General features: G+C 44.5%; 2 non-coding genes across 2 annotated transcripts; both read left to right on the forward strand.

Moving 5' to 3' along the window:
- The first annotated feature begins 3718 nt into the window (after positions 1-3718).
- Positions 3719-3837, forward strand: LOC138361595 (5S ribosomal RNA). Its single transcript, XR_011227056.1, has one exon. It is a non-coding gene; the product is annotated as a 5S ribosomal RNA (ribosomal RNA).
- Positions 3838-12955: 9118 nt separating this feature from the next.
- LOC138361596 (5S ribosomal RNA) lies at positions 12956-13074 on the forward strand. Its single transcript, XR_011227057.1, has one exon. It is a non-coding gene; the product is annotated as a 5S ribosomal RNA (ribosomal RNA).
- Positions 13075-19427: the final 6353 nt, after the last annotated feature.

Consider the following 19427-nt stretch of genomic DNA (forward strand, 5'->3'; position numbering starts at 1 on the left):
TGGTCGATTTAGCTTATGCACGCTCTCCACGGATACGGCGAGCAAGCTGAATGTCCTTTGGCATGATGGTGACACGCTTGGCGTGGATGGCACAGAGGTTAGTGTCCTCGAAGAGACCGACCAGGTAAGCCTCGGATGCCTCCTGTAAAGCCATGACGGCAGACGACTGGAAGCGAAGATCGGTCTTGAAGTCCTGGGCAATCTCGCGCACCAGACGCTGGAAGGGAAGTTTCCTGATGAGCAACTCGGTGCTCTTCTGGTAACGACGGATCTCACGCAGGGCGACCGTTCCGGGCCTGTAACGGTGAGGCTTCTTCACACCCCCTGTGGCAGGAGCAGACTTGCGTGCTGCCTTGGTGGCCAGCTGCTTACGAGGAGCCTTGCCTCCCGTGGACTTGCGAGCAGTCTGCTTGGTGCGAGCCATGGTGAACAACTGTGGTTTGTGATGGCCGGCGCCGAAAAATTTTTGCTTATATACGCCGTCTCGAGGCGCTTGCTCGAGCGCCATTGGCTGCTCGACTCGCCTACGTCACCCCGTTGCCCCTCCCCTCCTTCCTCTGGCTGCAGCCAACAGGCGGCTCACCTCAATCACTATTATCGCTGATTTTGCTCTATTTTTTGGATTTGTGCAAAAGTCATTTCACAGGGACGTGAAACAGACGAGTAGGCAACTGCAGTTTTGAAAGCGTTGTGAGAAAGCCGTGTCTACTCGACCACAAGCGTAAAGTAAGGGCAGGCAGGAGTTGCAATGCTACTAGTACGTCCGCTTGATGGGATATAGTCGGGAAATCGTGCGGGCATTCGATCAATTCGATTCACACAACTACAACACCATGACTGGACGCGGCAAGGGAGGCAAGGGACTCGGAAAGGGTGGCGCCAAGCGTCATCGTAAGGTGCTACGTGACAACATCCAGGGCATCACCAAGCCCGCTATTCGTCGCTTAGCTCGTCGTGGCGGCGTCAAGCGTATTTCGGGTCTCATCTACGAAGAGACCCGTGGCGTCCTGAAGGTGTTCCTCGAGAACGTCATCCGTGATGCTGTAACCTACACGGAACACGCCAAGAGGAAGACCGTCACTGCCATGGACGTGGTGTACGCTCTGAAGCGCCAGGGTCGTACCCTCTACGGATTCGGCGGATAAGAGCTTGGCTAATCCATCGATTCCACCCACCACCACCTCAAAACGGGACCTAATTAGGTCCCTATACTTTTTTACTGAAGGGCTTAATAGACGATAACATAAATTGTTTTGATATCAGCTAGCACATTGGGTCTTATGAAATCTATTTTTTATCCTCGCATGCTTAAAGGGACTCTGATTGGGGAGGGGGGGGGGGAAGGTTTGTTACGTTATATACTAGCAGAGCAGGATCATTGGTGGGGGGGGGGGGGGGGTGTGAGGGGGAGAGAGAGAGAGAGAGAGATCTTTCCCAACTCTTCCTTTTTACATGAGGGAGCTACCCGTTTTATTCATTTTATCCTTCTCAGAGCTGTTTTGATAGTATCCAAATGATGGTAAATGAAAAGGGAGGACACGAATATTTACCCAGAATTCAGGACTGGCAATCGATATGCATGTTTGAGTGAGAATCTTTTTCTCTCTCAACTTAGGTATACGTTTATGTCGTACCTAAAAGCGAGAACCACACTATTGGGACAAGTATGCAAGGCCCAATTTTCCTAACAAGCACAGTTAATTTTGTTATTTTCGAACATTTCTTTCCAAATTGGTTTATCCAATTAACAGTATTATATTAAGATCATGAATTGCTGGGTTAGGTTAGGTTAGATTAGCTTAGGTTAGGTTAGGTTAGGTTAGGTTAGGTTAGCTTAGCTTAGCTTGGGTTAGCTTAGGTTAGGTTAGGTTAGCTTAGCTTGGGTTAGCATAGGTTAGGTTAGGTTTGATTACATTTCTATGTTAGATTTAACTCAAATTCAAAACAATTGCCAGTCATTCGGCTTGTTAGTCAACTTGCCTCTAATAGGGGCAATTTGTCTAACAAGACTATTTAGTTTTGTGTGTATATATATATATATATATATATATATATATATATATATATATATATATATATATATATATATATATATATATATATATATATATATATATATATATATATATATATATATTATTATAGCTTCAAGACTCTGAACCAATATAGAAGCATCAAGAGGAAGTGCTTGTGTTATGGGCCAATAGGCCTTCTGCAGTTACTTCCATTCTTATGTTTTTATTCCCATTGGTTCGTGTTTTATCTTGTGTAAATGTCAATCACCTTACCCAAAACTTTGGTACCATATCACCTCACCCATGTATGTATGTATATATATATATATATATATATATATATATATATATATATATATATATATATATATATATATATATATATATATATATATATATATATATATATATATATATATATATATATATATATATATATATATATATATATATATATAATATACAGAGTAAATCTACCCCAAAAGTAATGATTTATTTGTCTACAAAACTAAACTCTTTTTTGGAATCATATGAGGCCCCTCCACTGAGGGGGGGAGGCCTGGATGTTTATTGTCATGTGTATTCATGCTGCTTGCATGTCGTCGTTTATTTTGCCTTTGTTGTTTTTTTGACAGCTTTCTTTGCCTTGGGTGGTTTGGGAGATTTTGAAGCTCTCTTTATTTTGGGCTTTTTGTTCCCAACAACAAGCTGCTGCTGCTGCTTCTTTTTCAAGGCTGTAGGTGGTTTGTTGCTTGTGGCGGCTTTCTTGGGAGTTACCACGGCCTTCTTTGCTGCTGTAGATGGTTTCTTGGTTGTGGTGGCTTTCTTGGGAGTTAGAACGGCCCTCTTCTCTGCTACGGCCAGCTTGAATGATCCACTAGCTCCACTTCCCTTGGTCTGAACAAGAATGCCGTCAGCCACTGCTTTCTTGAGAAATCTTCGGATGTAAATGGCGATCTTGGCAGCCTCGACTTTGTTGTTGGCAACAACGTACTTCTTGATTGCTTGTAGAGACGAGCCCTTACGGTCTTTGAGTGCTGCGACCGCGGCTAGAACCATTTGACTAGTTTTCGGGTGAGCAACCTGGACGCGAGGTTTCCTGGTGGTGGCCACCACAGCAGCAGCAGCAGCCGCAGCCTTCTTGGTAGGCTTTGCTTCTACCATGATGATGATGAACCAACCAAGGTGATGAGAGACGCTCAGACAGTCACGGGGGAATGATGCTGCCGCCGCTTGAGCCGAACCTATTTATGTGCCGGCACGGTACAGAAGCTGCAACCTGGCAACTCGTCCACCAATCACGACGGTTGGTTTTACGGCTCCGAAACCTGGATCCCATATCTTCTCTAAAATAGAAGCATTTGTTCATGTTCTTTGTAAAAGTATCATAAAGCAGGACAGATGAGACAAATATCATAAAAACTGAAGAGCAGATGAGCACACACATGTTTGTATTACAAAAGAAAATCCACAAATTCATTAGAAATTGGCAGGGCAGGCTGAGGAAGTAGGTAGATGTAAAATGTCTGTAAATGGCGAAAGAACATAAACCCAAGACTGAATAAACGATGTTAAATATCCATGCCAAGGAGACAAAAATATGTTAGGATACAATTACCATTAAGACACCACAAGCAGGTCCGTATCCTGCCGCGATGACTTAAAAGAGTTGGTTATTAGCCACAATGTGTAGGCAGTCTCATGCCAACGGCCACACCACGTTGAGAACACCGCTTCTCGTCCGATCAGCGAAGTTAAGCAACGTTGGGTTTGGTTAGTACTTGGATGGGTGACCGCCTGGGAACACCAAATGCTGTTGGCAATAATGTTTTTTGTTTTGTTTTGTTTTGTTTCGTTTGTTTTTGTTTGAATGGCTGGCTCCACGGGAAATTCACGGAGTTGTGTGGAATAAGGCCTGGTAAAATGAATTAATATGTATGTCATGTTTAAAACAAACTCGCTTAATATAGATATTGTGTGAGGCTTTATACAAAAACAAACAACCAAAACAAAACATGTTGTATATATATATATATATATATATATAGCTTAATCCGGGTTTGAACTCGCAACTCCAAGAATACGCATCACTTATATACACTTTACCACTGGACCACTGCTGCAGGACACTAGCTTGATGCTGAGGTATCAATTTAATGACGTAAATGCCATTTCCACAAATAAATGATAATTAAAAAGTATTTGTATGTACAAATCTTTTCTGTTTAAAAGGCTACAATATCAGTTACTGATATAATTTGTGTTAATGTTTCTATACCCACAAGAAGGCATATTTTTGCTTATATGTAAAGGGTACGGAGAAGGAATCCACAGACCATCATTCCCCTCCCCTTCCCTCCCCACCCCCCCCCCCCCCACCCCCCCACCCCCAACTCCCACCTACTACCACCACCACCACCACCACCAATCACCACCAATCACCACCAATCACCACCACCACCAATCACCACCACCACATCTAACCGAAAACCCCCTAACACATCAACCCTCCCCCCAATCAACAGGCGAAATAATAACCCTCAAATGCCTGCCTGCCTGCCTGCCTGCAAGCCAATACTAACGGTCTTCTCAGAAAGAAAATCTCTTTGTATCTGTATTACTTGATGAAATGTATGATTCTAATAATGAAAATAAATTTTGATGTCGGTTGTATGAGCATAATGACCAATATGCACATGATATGAATGAATTAAATAGTGTAGTTTTAAGTAATTAGGTTGTAGACACATTAAGCGGATATGATATTTGACGCGTCCAGAACTGGTGATTTTTGGTTTAGTTTTAAATGCACCACCACCACCACCACCACCACCACCATTGCTTCCCCAGAGCCTAATTAAGGACCGGTAAAAGGAGTCAATATGTATGTCATCTATAAAACCAAAGAATGAATAAAAAAAACACACACACAAACCTACATAATAGTATTAGGAAGATTGTATGGCAAAAAAAAAAAGTATTATTCCCATTGGGTCGTTTGAACTCGCGACTTCCAAAACACCAGCCACACACCTTACAACCCAGCCACCATAGAGTTGGTATAATTGTGCAACTTTAGTTATAAAAGTAAAGTTTTCTCACATTGTATTGATAACTTAAAGGATTTTTTTTTTTATTTTGCATGTACAAATCTTATTGTCTGTTCTATGAAAAGGCTTGATGTAAATTATGTATTTTTTGAATGATTGAATTGTAGGCACATTAAGCGGATTCGATATTTGATATATCCAGAAAAGGCGATTTATGTTCAGTTTTAAAATGCATCACCGTTAACGCTAAAGGACTGGTAAAATGACTCGATGTTTGTCATTTTTAAAATAAACACTAAAACAAGGCCCTTAACATATATAATGTTTGAATATAAATTGAATGCATATAAATACAAAGTGGGAGTGGCTGGCTGGCTGGCTGGCTGGCTGGCTGGCTGGCTGGCTGGCTGGCTGGCTGGCTGGCTGGCTGGCTGGCTGGCTGGCTGGCTGGCTGGCTGGCTGGCTGCCTGCCTGCCTGCCTGCCTGCCTGCCTGCCTGGCTGCCTGGCTGCCTGCCTGCCTGCCTGCCTGCCTGCCTGCCTGCCTGCCTGCCTGCCTGGCTGCCTGCCTGCCTGCCTGCCTGCCTGCCTGCCTGCCTGCCTGCCTGCCTGCCTGCCTGCCTGCCTGCCTGTCTGGCTGCCTGGCTGCCTGGCTGCCTGCCTGCCTGCCTGCCTGCCTGCCTGCCTGCCTGCCTGCCTGCCTGCCTGCCTTGCCTTGCCTTGCCTTGCCTTGCCCTGCCTTGGCTGCAGCTGGCTGGCTGGCTGGCTGGCTGGCTGGCCGTAAATCAACTCTTAACAACACCACACCACACCACACCACACCACACCACACCATCACTCATCACCCATCACCCACCACCGGCCCCAGTCTCCCAGCCTCTCTTATATACCCGAGCAGGCCCTTTAAATTATTTGAATTGTTGCACTTCGGCCAATGGCAGGCACGATCGCTGCTGCTCAAACATATTCTGGTTCACAAGTATTAATATATATATATATATATATATATATATATATATATATATATATATATATATATATATATATATATATATATATATATATATATATATATATATATATATATATTCATGAAACACATTAAAACCTTGATCATTTATTCATTCATTACGTCTAGTGAAGAATTGCTTTTGTTCATTTGTATGATTAAAAATGGATAGAATATGAATTCCTCGCTTAAAGTAAAATATAAAATATATATTGGATTTATATGATTGGTTAATATTCCAAGTGATGCTGAATATCCCCTATAATTTTGTTTTGTTTGTTTGTTATGTACACATTCCAAATGAAATCAATATAAATGTTATTATTAATGTTTGAAAGTTGATTGTCTACTTGAATCTCTCTATTAAAGTGTGTGTGGCTCCGGATGGAGCCTGGTTATGGTATTTGTCGCGGTGGGTGGCAGAAGTGCTTACTTCTTCTCTGTCTTCTTTGGCAAAAGAACTGCCTGAATGTTTGGAAGAACACCTCCCTGTGCAATGGTTACGCCAGACAGAAGTTTGTTGAGTTCTTCGTCGTTGCGGATGGCCAACTGCAAGTGACGTGGGATGATACGGGTCTTCTTGTTGTCACGTGCGGCGTTACCGGCGAGCTCGAGAACTTCGGCAGCGAGGTATTCCATGACGGCTGCCAGGTAGACAGGAGCGCCAGCACCGACGCGTTCGGCGTAGTTGCCCTTACGCAGCAGACGGTGAATTCTGCCCACGGGGAACTGAAGTCCGGCCCTGCTGGAGCGAGACTTTGACTTGCCCTTCACTTTGCCTCCCTTGCCGCGTCCTGACATTGCTGCTGCTGTTGTGGGTTTGTGGTGTTTTAATGCCGGTTGGTTGGTTTGATGTCCATAGGGAATGGAAAGGATGGGGGAGGTAGAGGGATGGGGAGATGAAATTCAGGAAGAGGATGCGGGTGTAGAGAGAGAGGAGGTTTGAAAGTTCGGTGGCCTGTCCACCATGGGTTGACATTTTTGTATGTGTTGTTTGTTTGCGTATGTGTTATGTTGGGTTGTCAGTACATTGGCTGGGGGGGCTAGTGTTTGTGACCTTGTTGGTGTCCTAAAGCACTAGAGCCGATGGAGTTGGCTGAAGGAGGCTAATCTTAGAAACATCAGGGTAGTTACACTTCTGCCGCCACGACAAATGGTTTTTTGGTTTTATATTTTTTTGTAGGTGTTTTATTTATTTATATATTTTTTTTTTTTTTTTTTTTTTTTTTTTTTTTTTTTTTTTTATTATTATTTTTTTTTTATTTATTTATTTATTTATTTATTTTTTTTTTTTTTTTTTTTTTTTTTTTTATTTTTTTATTTTGTTATTTTTTTTTCTTTCTTTCTTTATTCTTCATTTGGTGTAGATTGGGTCCGGGATGGGCCACTCATCTGGATCGTCTGGCAGACCGCTTAGTATCTGAGGGCTTGGGAAGGCCTCATCATGGATATGTCTGATCACTTTTTGTTGGAGAGTGATTCTTCTGGTTCTGTGTGGTGGTTCGTGGATCTCGTAGTCGCTGGTGGTGTTTTCTGCTACGAAGGGATCTTCTGGGTCTGGGACATACATGTTCTTCATACGGTACAGCTGTCTTCTGGCCAGGTAGCTGAGCCTAATGTTCATTGGCTTCATGTTGAGCGTCTCATGGATCAGGTCAGTTCTTACCCTGTCCCTCAGAGTCAGGCCCTCTGCAAAGCGAAGTGCTTTGTTTTGTACTCGTTGAATCTTCAACATGTTGCCCGCAGATCGAGCTTCGTGTTATATACCCCGCTCAGGATCAAGGGAGTCCGCCACTGACCAATCAGCGCGCTCCGCCACGCGACCCGCTCTGAGCTGAGTCGCGAGCGGGATATAAAAGGAAAGCTCGACTCGCGCAAAAGTTCATTATTGTACTGCAACGCCAGCCAGCACGAGCATCATCATGCCACCCAAGGCATCTGGAAAGGCTGCCAAGAAGGCCGGAAAGGCCCAGAAGGCCATTGCCAAGGGCGATAAGAAAAAGAAGCGCAGGAGGAAGGAGAGCTACAGCATCTACATCTACAAAGTGCTGAAGCAGGTCCACCCCGACACTGGTATCTCTTCCAAAGCCATGTCGATCATGAACTCGTTCGTGAACGACATCTTGAGCGCATCGCCGCCGAGGCTTCTCGCCTGGCCCACTACAACAAGCGTTCCACCATTACCAGTCGGGAGATCCAGACGGCTGTAAGGCTCCTGTTGCCCGGAGAACTGGCCAAGCACGCCGTCTCTGAGGGCACTAAGGCCGTCACCAAGTACACCTCCTCCAAGTAAACGGCTTACTTACTGCCCTGTGGTGGTGGCTTGGCCTCAAACCAACAAACTCGGCTCCATTGGAGCCACACTTTAATTTCTAAAGAGATTGTGAGTGTTAGACACCAATACTATTATAACAAAAACCTCTGTCACTGAAAGCAAATAGCTATAAAATGAGAATATTTATGAAACTGTCTGTGTGTGTTTCTCTCTCTCAGTCTCTGTCTGTCTGTCTGTCTGTCTGTCTGTCTGTCTGTCTGTCTGTCTTGTCTGTCTGTCTGTCTGTCTGTCTGTCTGTCTGTCTGTCTGTCTGTCTGTCTGTCTGTCTCTCTCTCTCTCTCTCTCTCTCTCTCTCTCTCTCTCTCTCTCTCTCTCTCTCTCTCTCTCTCTCTCTCTCTCTCTCTCTCTCAACACATATAAGCACTCGGTATCTTTTTTCTAGAGATTAGAGATTCATTGTTATGTTCCACATTAGGATTACTATGCAGGCCACCCTCTTAGGTTTGAAAATGTCAAGAAAACGGTTAATTTAAAATGTCATCTCCTAACTTAACAGATTAAGCCAGAGGACCGAAAACAGAATAAAACAGGACTGGACAGTATGTCACTTATACAAGCTGCTTTTATTTCTAGTACAGTATGACAATTTTTATTTTGGGGGGGGGGGGGGGGGGGTGATCCTTGACAGTGCATAAGAGCGAAAAGCGACGGCGTTTTGTTTGTAAGAGAACAGGTTGTACTACAAATGACTTGATTTATTGATATCACGTGTATGTATGACACCTAAATTAGTGTATTTGTTTATTTATTTATTTATTTATTATATGTGTAGATGAAGGTTAATTCATATGACTGATGCTAGGAATGTCTGAAATCTCCTTAGAAGGATATTTTGGCCCTGAGAAGGGCCGAGTTTGGTGTATACTAGGGTGGTCGATTTAGCTTATGCACGCTCTCCACGGATACGGCGAGCAAGCTGAATGTCCTTTGGCATGATGGTGACACGCTTGGCGTGGATGGCACAGAGGTTAGTGTCCTCGAAGAGACCGACCAGGTAAGCCTCGGATGCCTCCTGTAAAGCCATGACGGCAGACGACTGGAAGCGAAGATCGGTCTTGAAGTCCTGGGCAATCTCGCGCACCAGACGCTGGAAGGGAAGTTTCCTGATGAGCAACTCGGTGCTCTTCTGGTAACGACGGATCTCACGCAGGGCGACCGTTCCGGGCCTGTAACGGTGAGGCTTCTTCACACCCCCTGTGGCAGGAGCAGACTTGCGTGCTGCCTTGGTGGCCAGCTGCTTACGAGGAGCCTTGCCTCCCGTGGACTTGCGAGCAGTCTGCTTGGTGCGAGCCATGGTGAACAACTGTGGTTTGTGATGGCCGGCGCCGAAAAATTTTTGCTTATATACGCCGTCTCGAGGCGCTTGCTCGAGCGCCATTGGCTGCTCGACTCGCCTACGTCACCCCGTTGCCCCTCCCCTCCTTCCTCTGGCTGCAGCCAACAGGCGGCTCACCTCAATCACTATTATCGCTGATTTTGCTCTATTTTTTGGATTTGTGCAAAAGTCATTTCACAGGGACGTGAAACAGACGAGTAGGCAACTGCAGTTTTGAAAGCGTTGTGAGAAAGCCGTGTCTACTCGACCACAAGCGTAAAGTAAGGGCAGGCAGGAGTTGCAATGCTACTAGTACGTCCGCTTGATGGGATATAGTCGGGAAATCGTGCGGGCATTCGATCAATTCGATTCACACAACTACAACACCATGACTGGACGCGGCAAGGGAGGCAAGGGACTCGGAAAGGGTGGCGCCAAGCGTCATCGTAAGGTGCTACGTGACAACATCCAGGGCATCACCAAGCCCGCTATTCGTCGCTTAGCTCGTCGTGGCGGCGTCAAGCGTATTTCGGGTCTCATCTACGAAGAGACCCGTGGCGTCCTGAAGGTGTTCCTCGAGAACGTCATCCGTGATGCTGTAACCTACACGGAACACGCCAAGAGGAAGACCGTCACTGCCATGGACGTGGTGTACGCTCTGAAGCGCCAGGGTCGTACCCTCTACGGATTCGGCGGATAAGAGCTTGGCTAATCCATCGATTCCACCCACCACCACCTCAAAACGGGACCTAATTAGGTCCCTATACTTTTTTACTGAAGGGCTTAATAGACGATAACATAAATTGTTTTGATATCAGCTAGCACATTGGGTCTTATGAAATCTATTTTTTATCCTCGCATGCTTAAAGGGACTCTGATTGGGGAGGGGGGGGGGGGAAGGTTTGTTACGTTATATACTAGCAGAGCAGGATCATTGGTGGGGGGGGGGGGGGGGGGTGTGAGGGGGAGAGAGAGAGAGAGAGAGATCTTTCCCAACTCTTCCTTTTTACATGAGGGAGCTACCCGTTTTATTCATTTTATCCTTCTCAGAGCTGTTTTGATAGTATCCAAATGATGGTAAATGAAAAGGGAGGACACGAATATTTACCCAGAATTCAGGACTGGCAATCGATATGCATGTTTGAGTGAGAATCTTTTTCTCTCTCAACTTAGGTATACGTTTATGTCGTACCTAAAAGCGAGAACCACACTATTGGGACAAGTATGCAAGGCCCAATTTTCCTAACAAGCACAGTTAATTTTGTTATTTTCGAACATTTCTTTCCAAATTGGTTTATCCAATTAACAGTATTATATTAAGATCATGAATTGCTGGGTTAGGTTAGGTTAGATTAGCTTAGGTTAGGTTAGGTTAGGTTAGGTTAGGTTAGCTTAGCTTAGCTTGGGTTAGCTTAGGTTAGGTTAGGTTAGCTTAGCTTGGGTTAGCATAGGTTAGGTTAGGTTTGATTACATTTCTATGTTAGATTTAACTCAAATTCAAAACAATTGCCAGTCATTCGGCTTGTTAGTCAACTTGCCTCTAATAGGGGCAATTTGTCTAACAAGACTATTTAGTTTTGTGTGTATATATATATATATATATATATATATATATATATATATATATATATATATATATATATATATATATATATATATATATATATATATATATATATATATTATTATAGCTTCAAGACTCTGAACCAATATAGAAGCATCAAGAGGAAGTGCTTGTGTTATGGGCCAATAGGCCTTCTGCAGTTACTTCCATTCTTATGTTTTTATTCCCATTGGTTCGTGTTTTATCTTGTGTAAATGTCAATCACCTTACCCAAAACTTTGGTACCATATCACCTCACCCATGTATGTATGTATATATATATATATATATATATATATATATATATATATATATATATATATATATATATATATATATATATATATATATATATATATATATATATATATATATATATATATATATAATATACAGAGTAAATCTACCCCAAAAGTAATGATTTATTTGTCTACAAAACTAAACTCTTTTTTGGAATCATATGAGGCCCCTCCACTGAGGGGGGAGGCCTGGATGTTTATTGTCATGTGTATTCATGCTGCTTGCATGTCGTCGTTTATTTTGCCTTTGTTGTTTTTTGACAGCTTTCTTTGCCTTGGGTGGTTTGGGAGATTTTGAAGCTCTCTTTATTTTGGGCTTTTTGTTCCCAACAACAAGCTGCTGCTGCTGCTTCTTTTTCAAGGCTGTAGGTGGTTTGTTGCTTGTGGCGGCTTTCTTGGGAGTTACCACGGCCTTCTTTGCTGCTGTAGATGGTTTCTTGGTTGTGGTGGCTTTCTTGGGAGTTAGAACGGCCCTCTTCTCTGCTACGGCCAGCTTGAATGATCCACTAGCTCCACTTCCCTTGGTCTGAACAAGAATGCCGTCAGCCACTGCTTTCTTGAGAAATCTTCGGATGTAAATGGCGATCTTGGCAGCCTCGACTTTGTTGTTGGCAACAACGTACTTCTTGATTGCTTGTAGAGACGAGCCCTTACGGTCTTTGAGTGCTGCGACCGCGGCTAGAACCATTTGACTAGTTTTCGGGTGAGCAACCTGGACGCGAGGTTTCCTGGTGGTGGCCACCACAGCAGCAGCAGCAGCCGCAGCCTTCTTGGTAGGCTTTGCTTCTACCATGATGATGATGAACCAACCAAGGTGATGAGAGACGCTCAGACAGTCACGGGGAATGATGCTGCCGCCGCTTGAGCCGAACCTATTTATGTGCCGGCACGGTACAGAAGCTGCAACCTGGCAACTCGTCCACCAATCACGACGGTTGGTTTTACGGCTCCGAAACCTGGATCCCATATCTTCTCTAAAATAGAAGCATTTGTTCATGTTCTTTGTAAAAGTATCATAAAGCAGGACAGATGAGACAAATATCATAAAAACTGAAGAGCAGATGAGCACACACATGTTTGTATTACAAAAGAAAATCCACAAATTCATTAGAAATTGGCAGGGCAGGCTGAGGAAGTAGGTAGATGTAAAATGTCTGTAAATGGCGAAAGAACATAAACCCAAGACTGAATAAACGATGTTAAATATCCATGCCAAGGAGACAAAAATATGTTAGGATACAATTACCATTAAGACACCACAAGCAGGTCCGTATCCTGCCGCGATGACTTAAAAGAGTTGGTTATTAGCCACAATGTGTAGGCAGTCTCATGCCAACGGCCACACCACGTTGAGAACACCGCTTCTCGTCCGATCAGCGAAGTTAAGCAACGTTGGGTTTGGTTAGTACTTGGATGGGTGACCGCCTGGGAACACCAAATGCTGTTGGCAATAATGTTTTTTGTTTTGTTTTGTTTTGTTTCGTTTGTTTTTGTTTGAATGGCTGGCTCCACGGGAAATTCACGGAGTTGTGTGGAATAAGGCCTGGTAAAATGAATTAATATGTATGTCATGTTTAAAACAAACTCGCTTAATATAGATATTGTGTGAGGCTTTATACAAAAACAAACAACCAAAACAAAACATGTTGTATATATATATATATATATATATATAGCTTAATCCGGGTTTGAACTCGCAACTCCAAGAATACGCATCACTTATATACACTTTACCACTGGACCACTGCTGCAGGACACTAGCTTGATGCTGAGGTATCAATTTAATGACGTAAATGCCATTTCCACAAAATAAATGATAATTAAAAAGTATTTGTATGTACAAATCTTTTCTGTTTAAAAGGCTACAATATCAGTTACTGATATAATTTGTGTTAATGTTTCTATACCCACAAGAAGGCATATTTTTGCTTATATGTAAAGGGTACGGAGAAGGAATCCACAGACCATCATTCCCCTCCCCTTCCCTCCCCACCCCCCCCCCACCCCCCCACCCCCAACTCCCACCTACTACCACCACCACCACCACCACCAATCACCACCAATCACCACCAATCACCACCACCACCAATCACCACCACCACATCTAACCGAAAACCCCCTAACACATCAACCCTCCCCCCAATCAACAGGCGAAATAATAACCCTCAAATGCCTGCCTGCCTGCCTGCCTGCAAGCCAATACTAACGGTCTTCTCAGAAAGAAAATCTCTTTGTATCTGTATTACTTGATGAAATGTATGATTCTAATAATGAAAATAAATTTTGATGTCGGTTGTATGAGCATAATGACCAATATGCACATGATATGAATGAATTAAATAGTGTAGTTTTAAGTAATTAGGTTGTAGACACATTAAGCGGATATGATATTTGGACGGCGTCCAGAACTGGTGATTTTTGGTTTAGTTTTAAATGCACCACCACCACCACCACCACCACCACCATTGCTTCCCCAGAGCCTAATTAAGGACCGGTAAAAGGAGTCAATATGTATGTCATCTATAAACCAAAGAATGAATAAAAAAAACACACACACAAACCTACATAATAGTATTAGGAAGATTGTATGGCAAAAAAAAAAAAGTATTATTCCCATTGGGTCGTTTGAACTCGCGACTTCCAAAACACCAGCCACACACCTTACAACCCAGCCACCATAGAGTTGGTATAATTGTGCAACTTTAGTTATAAAAGTAAAGTTTTCTCACATTGTATTGATAACTTAAAGGATTTTTTTTTTTATTTTGCATGTACAAATCTTATTGTCTGTTCTATGAAAAGGCTTGATGTAAATTATGTATTTTTTGAATGATTGAATTGTAGGCACATTAAGCGGATTCGATATTTGATATATCCAGAAAAGGCGATTTATGTTCAGTTTTAAAATGCATCACCGTTAACGCTAAAGGACTGGTAAAATGACTCGATGTTTGTCATTTTTAAAATAAACACTAAAACAAGGCCCTTAACATATATAATGTTTGAATATAAATTGAATGCATATAAATACAAAGTGGGGTGGCTGGCTGGCTGGCTGGCTGGCTCTGGCTGGCTGGCTGGCTGGCTGGCTGGCTGGCTGCTGGCTGGCTGGCTGGCTGGCTGGCTGGCTGGCTGGCTGGCTGGCTGGCCTGCCTGCCTGCCTGCCTGGCTGCCTGGCTGCCTGCCTGCCTGCCTGCCTGCCTGCCTGCCTGCCTGCCTGCCTGGCTGCCTGCCTGCCTGCCTGCCTGCCTGCCTGCCTGCCTGCCTGCCTGCCTGCCTGCCTGCCTGCCTGCTGGCTGCCTGGCTGCCTGGCTGCCTGCCTGCCTGCCTGCCTGCCTGCCTGCCTGCCTGCCTGCCTGCCTGTGCCTGCCTTGCCTTGCCTTGCCCTGCCTTGGCTGCAGCTGGCTGGCTGGCTGGCTGGCTGGCCGTAAATCAACTCTTAACAACACCACACCACACCACACACCACACCACACCATCACTCATCACCCATCACCCACCACCGGCCCCAGTCTCCCAGCCTCTCTTATATACCCGAGCAGGCCCTTTAAATTATTTGAATTGTTGCACTTCGGCCAATGGCAGGCACGATCGCTGCTGCTCAAACATATTCTGGTTCACAAGTATATATATATATATATATATATATATATATATATATATATATATATATATATATATATATATATATATATATATATATATATATATTCATGAAACACATTAAAACCTTGATCATTTATTCATTCATTACGTCTAGTGAAGAATTGCTTTTGTTCATTTGTATGATTAAAAATGGATAGAATATGAATTCCTCGCTTAAAGTAAAATATAAAATATATATTGGATTTATATGATTGGTTAATATTCCAAGTGATGCTGAATATCCCCTATAATTTTGTTTTGTTTGTTTGTTATGTACACATTCCAAATGAAATCAATATAAATGTTATTATTAATGTTTGAAAGTTGATTGTCTACTTGAATCTCTCTATTAAAGTGTGTGTGGCTCCGGATGGAGCCTGGTTATGGTATTTGTCGCGGTGGGTGGCAGAAGTGCTTACTTCTTCTCTGTCTTCTTTGGCAAAAGAACTGCCTGAATGTTTGGAAGAACACCTCCCTGTGCAATGGTTACGCCAGACAGAAGTTTGTTGAGTTCTTCGTCGTTGCGGATGGCCAACTGCAAGTGACGTGGGATGATACGGGTCTTCTTGTTGTCACGTGCGGCGTTACCGGCGAGCTCGAGAACTTCGGCAGCGAGGTATTCCATGACGGCTGCCAGGTAGACAGGAGCGCCAGCACCGACGCGTTCGGCGTAGTTGCCCTTACGCAGCAGACGGTGAATTCTGCCCACGGGGAACTGAAGTCCGGCCCTGCTGGAGCGAGACTTTGACTTGCCCTTCACTTTGCCTCCCTTGCCGCGTCCTGACATTGCTGCTGCTGTTGTGGGTTTGTGGTGTTTTATGCCGGCCCGCAGATCGAGCTTCGTGTTATATACCCCGCTCAGGATCAAGGGAGTCCGCCACTGACCAATCAGCGCGCTCCGCCACGCGACCCGCTCTGAGCTGAGTCGCGAGCGGGATATAAAAGGAAAGCTCGACTCGCGCAAAAGTTCATTATTGTACTGCAACGCCAGCCAGCACGAGCATCATCATGCCACCCAAGGCATCTGGAAAGGCTGCCAAGAAGGCCGGAAAGGCCCAGAAGGCCATTGCCAAGGGCGATAAGAAAAAGAAGCGCAGGAGGAAGGAGAGCTACAGCATCTACATCTACAAAGTGCTGAAGCAGGTCCACCCCGACACTGGTATCTCTTCCAAAGCCATGTCGATCATGAACTCGTTCGTGAACGACATCTTGAGCGCATCGCCGCCGAGGCTTCTCGCCTGGCCCACTACAACAAGCGTTCCACCATTACCAGTCGGGAGATCCAGACGGCTGTAAGGCTCCTGTTGCCCGGAGAACTGGCCAAGCACGCCGTCTCTGAGGGCACTAAGGCCGTCACCAAGTACACCTCCTCCAAGTAAACGGCTTACTTACTGCCCTGTGGTGGTGGCTTGGCCTCAAACCAACAAACTCGGCTCCATTGGAGCCACACTTTAATTTCTAAAGAGATTGTGAGTGTTAGACACCAATACTATTATAACAAAAACCTCTGTCACTGAAAGCAAATAGCTATAAAATGAGAATATTTATGAAACTGTCTGTGTGTGTTTCTCTCTCTCAGTCTCTGTCTGTCTGTCTGTCTGTCTGTCTGTCTGTCTGTCTGTCTGTCTTGTCTGTCTGTCTGTCTGTCTGTCTGTCTGTCTGTCTGTCTGTCTGTCTGTCTGTCTCTCTCTCTCTCTCTCTCTCTCTCTTCCTCTCTCTCTCTCTCTCTCTCTCTCTCTCTCTCTCTCTCTCTCTCTCTCTCTCTCTCTCTCAACACATATAAGCACTCGGTATCTTTTTTCTAGAGATTAGAGATTCATTGTTATGTTCCACATTAGGATTACTATGCAGGCCACCCTCTTAGGTTTGAAAATGTCAAGAAAACGGTTAATTTAAAATGTCATCTCCTAACTTAACAGATTAAGCCAGAGGACCGAAAACAGAATAAAACAGGACTGGACAGTATGTCACTTATACAAGCTGCTTTTATTTCTAGTACAGTATGACAATTTTTATTTTGGGGGGGGGGGGGGGTGGGTGATCCTTGACAGTGCATAAGAGCGAAAAGCGACGGCGTTTTGTTTGTAAGAGAACAGGTTGTACTACAAATGACTTGATTTATTGATATCACGTGTATGTATGACACCTAAATTAGTGTATTTGTTTATTTATTTATTTATTTATTATATGTGTAGATGAAGGTTAATTCATATGACTGATGCTAGGAATGTCTGAAATCTCCTTAGAAGGATATTTTGGCCCTGAGAAGGGCCGAGTTTGGTGTATACTAGGGTGGTCGATTTAGCTTATGCACGCTCTCCACGGATACGGCGAGCAAGCTGAATGTCCTTTGGCATGATGGTGACACGCTTGGCGTGGATGGCACAGAGGTTAGTGTCCTCGAAGAGACCGACCAGGTAAGCCTCGGATGCCTCCTGTAAAGCCATGACGGCAGACGACTGGAAGCGAAGATCGGTCTTGAAGTCCTGGGCAATCTCGCGCACCAGACGCTGGAAGGGAAGTTTCCTGATGAGCAACTCGGTGCTCTTCTGGTAACGACGGATCTCACGCAGGGCGACCGTTCCGGGCCTGTAACGGTGAGGCTTCTTCACACCCCCTGTGGCAGGAGCAGACTTGCGTGCTGCCTTGGTGGCCAGCTGCTTACGAGGAGCCTTGCCTCCCGTGGACTTGCGAGCAGTCTGCTTGGTGCGAGCCATGGTGAACAACTGTGGTTTGTGATGGCCGGCGCCGAAAAATTTTTGCTTATATACGCCGTCTCGAGGCGCTTGCTCGAGCGCCATTGGCTGCTCGACTCGCCTACGTCACCCCGTTGCCCCTCCCCTCCTTCCTCTGGCTGCAGCCAACAGGCGGCTCACCTCAATCACTATTATCGCTGATTTTGCTCTATTTTTTGGATTTGTGCAAAAGTCATTTCACAGGGACGTGAAACAGACGAGTAGGCAACTGCAGTTTTGAAAGCGTTGTGAGAAAGCCGTGTCTACTCGACCACAAGCGTAAAGTAAGGGCAGGCAGGAGTTGCAATGCTACTAGTACGTCCGCTTGATGGGATATAGTCGGGAAATCGTGCGGGCATTCGATCAATTCGATTCACACAACTACAACACCATGACTGGACGCGGCAAGGGAGGCAAGGGACTCGGAAAGGGTGGCGCCAAGCGTCATCGTAAGGTGCTACGTGACAACATCCAGGGCATCACCAAGCCCGCTATTCGTCGCTTAGCTCGTCGTGGCGGCGTCAAGCGTATTTCGGGTCTCATCTACGAAGAGACCCGTGGCGTCCTGAAGGTGTTCCTCGAGAACGTCATCCGTGATGCTGTAACCTACACGGAACACGCCAAGAGGAAGACCGTCACTGCCATGGACGTGGTGTACGCTCTGAAGCGCCAGGGTCGTACCCTCTACGGATTCGGCGGATAAGAGCTTGGCTAATCCATCGATTCCACCCACCACCACCTCAAAACGGGACCTAATTAGGTCCCTATACTTTTTTACTGAAGGGCTTAATAGACGATAACATAAATTGTTTTGATATCAGCTAGCACATTGGGTCTTATGAAATCTATTTTTTATCCTCGCATGCTTAAAGGGACTCTGATTGGGGAGGGGGGGGGGGGAAGGTTTGTTACGTTATATACTAGCAGAGCAGGATCATTGGTGGGGGGGGGGGGGGGGTGTGAGGGGGAGAGAGAGAGAGAGAGAGATCTTTCCCAACTCTTCCTTTTTACATGAGGAGCTACCCGTTTTATTCATTTTATCCTTCTCAGAGCTGTTTTGATAGTATCCAAATGATGGTAAATGAAAAGGGAGGACACGAATATTACCCAGAATTCAGGACTGGCAATCGATATGCATGTTTGAGTGAGAATCTTTTTCTCTCTCAACTTAGGTATACGTTTATGTCGTACCTAAAAGCGAGAACCACACTATTGGGACAAGTATGCAAGGCCCAATTTTCCTAACAAGCACAGTTAATTTTGTTATTTTCGAACATTTCTTTCCAAATTGGTTTATCCAATTAACAGTATTATATTAAGATCATGAATTGCTGGGTTAGGTTAGGTTAGATTAGCTTAGGTTAGGTTAGGTTAGGTTAGGTTAGGTTAGCTTAGCTTAGCTTGGGTTAGCTTAGGTTAGGTT

This window comes from Procambarus clarkii, unplaced genomic scaffold (assembly GCF_040958095.1).
Source record: "Procambarus clarkii isolate CNS0578487 unplaced genomic scaffold, FALCON_Pclarkii_2.0 HiC_scaffold_501, whole genome shotgun sequence".
NCBI lineage: Eukaryota > Metazoa > Arthropoda > Malacostraca > Decapoda > Cambaridae > Procambarus > Procambarus clarkii.